The sequence below is a fragment of the Arachis ipaensis genome, chromosome B04 (assembly GCF_000816755.2).
Source record: "Arachis ipaensis cultivar K30076 chromosome B04, Araip1.1, whole genome shotgun sequence".
Lineage (NCBI taxonomy): Eukaryota > Viridiplantae > Streptophyta > Magnoliopsida > Fabales > Fabaceae > Arachis > Arachis ipaensis.
Genome location: NC_029788.2, coordinates 118,303,676 through 118,306,078, shown reverse-complemented (window position 1 = coordinate 118,306,078; position 2,403 = coordinate 118,303,676). Strand labels below are relative to the sequence as shown.

The 2,403-nt window shown below is 31.9% G+C and overlaps 1 protein-coding gene across 4 annotated transcripts in view; it reads right to left on the bottom strand.

The window, feature by feature from the left end:
• The window catches only part of LOC107634985 (probable serine/threonine-protein kinase At5g41260), a 9,638-nt gene extending 7,929 nt beyond the window's left edge, over window positions 1-1,709 (bottom strand). For 2 of the 4 annotated variants that reach the window (XM_021121740.1, XM_021121741.1), the window contains exons 1-2: window positions 1,535-1,709; window positions 760-801 (exon numbers count right to left, since the gene is read on the bottom strand). The gene's annotated coding sequence lies outside the window, so the exon portion shown is untranslated. Of the gene's footprint in view, window positions 1-759; window positions 802-847; window positions 1,497-1,534 lie in introns of those variants that run through there. The other 2 variants (XM_016338332.2, XM_021121743.1) reach the window with 2 other exon arrangements.

Sequence of the window (2,403 nt, the reverse complement as noted above, 5' to 3'; positions counted from 1 at the left end):
TATGATATTTTATATTTAGTCTTCTCTTACATCTTTTGTTTTGATTTTGATTCATTTGAATTGAGAATGATAAATATAAGCTAAAAGAATAACGATCATAATTTTTTTTTTAATTATTCTCATAAATATGAAATCAAATTAAAAGAGATAGCATATAATGAAGTTGAGTTAATCGTAGTCACTGTTGTAAAAATTGTTAGAATTAGTTACTGTTATTGTCATAATTAGTTAGCCAATTATGATCAGTTGTATAAGTAATTGTGTGTTAGTTATATTTCTCTGTATAAATGAATAATAAACTAGAGCTACAAATACTAGCTAAACTCATGTGTAAACGGTATTCATTCAATTCATTCATTTTTTTTATTGCAATACTTTTCATCTCTCTTTCTCTTTTTATTTTCTAAGCTCTACCATCTGTAAGTCACTGATATTTTTTATGGTATCAGAGCCACCTCAATCATCTTATCTTCTTAGTTAATTGTTCCCATAAACCTAAAATCAAAATCCTAATACCCTATTTTCTTCTGTTTTGTAGCCTAACCTTCATGTGTTTGTGTTGGAGCTGAAGGTTCCCCATAGCAACACCAATAAATCAGTCAAAAATCAATACTAATAGTAAAAAATGAACAGTTTATACATTCGTCAATCCAATAGTAATTAGACTAGCTGGAGAAAATTCTCTTCTCTAAAAAGAACAAGTTAAAGCAACAATTGAAGGGTTTGAGCTTAGAGATTACATCAATAGAATCAACATACCTGAGAAATTCAAGACTACAGCAGATAAAATAGATGTAACAGCTGAAAAAATTCAACAAAGTTTAGAAATAAAAAAAAGGCAAGATACCTTGTTGAAATCATGTCTATTAGCGTCTATGAGTGATTTTTTTACAGCAAGAATGGTTGGGTGTGCATTTTCTCATGACATATGGGGAAGGTTGCAAGTTTTCTTTGCTTCTCAAACCAAAGCCAAGATTAGATAGCTAAGGAGCAAGCTTTGCATCACCAAAAAAGCAAGTTCAATGAATGAATATTTGCTTGAGAACAAGAAAACAATGGGTTCATTAATTTTGGTGGAGCTCCAAGGATAATGCCACACATGTTGAAGCAATTCTAGAAGGGTTTCCTGAAGAGTACTATTTGTTCATCACATCTATTAATGCAAGGGATAATTCAATTTCAGTAAAAACCCTAGAAGCTCTCTTGCTTACTCAAGAAGAGTGGTTTAAAAAATTCAAGAAGATAGATCCAATTTAAACATATCTAGCACAAACTTCCAATCAAAGAAGATATGACAATAACAGTGAAAGCTATGAAAATAGAAATCTTGGAAGAGGTTTTAGCCGAGGCTACAACTCAAGAGGTAGTTTTGGTGCTAGAGACAAAGGCATGTTCAATAATGTGCAACATTTTAGTAAAGAACGAAATCAAAATTCTTCAAGACTCAGTTGTCAATTGTGTGAAAAATCTGGGGACACTGATATGGATTTCTGGCACAGGTTTGCTCGATGATTTAGAAGGAATCAGAATATACCTCAAGCAAATGTAGCCATGAGCAACTCAGCTGCCACATCTTCAACCATTTATGACCCAAATTGGTATCCAAATTCGGGGGCTACCCATCACATGACTCTAGAAGGTTTAAGTATGATAGAATATGATAATTACAATACTCAAGAATAGGTGGTTGTAGGTAATGAAAATTCTTTATGTATTTTGAAAGTTAGCAGTTCACTATTAAAATTATTTTTTTCTCAACATATTTTTAAATTGCAAAGACTATTGCTTATGCTTGAAATTAGAAAGAATTTATTTAGTGTTCATAAATTTGTTTGTGATAATAATGCATAGATTGAATTTCATCCAAACAAATGTTTGGTGGAGATTCTTCTCCAAGGAACTATTAGAAATGGTTTATATTCATTTGGTCCAACTTACTTAAAGAAATCAATCAGTAATTTAGATATTGTTGTATATCTTGCTCAATTGGACAATAATTCTATTTTTAGGCTATGGCATTTGAGACTTGGACATCCATCCTCTGATATAGTGTTTAAGATCCTCAAAGACAGAGGAATTTCTTTTACTGTTTCAAACTCTCTATGTAATTCTTGTTGAGTTGTTGTTTAGAAAAGTCTAGTCAACTCCTATTTCTACATTCTACAACTGTAATAAGTTCACCTTTAGAGTTGTTGTACACTAATATCTGGGCTCCTACACCCATTCCTTCAATAAATGGATCAAGATACTATCTACATTTTATTAATACTTTCTAAAAATATATTTGGATTTTCTTGTTACATGTTCTTGTATGGATACCTGGAGGGAGAGCTCGGTCTCTGGGAATCGACGCCGAGTTGTTATTTTCGGTGCCAACCTTTGAGCTTTGTGGTAATCCGAGCT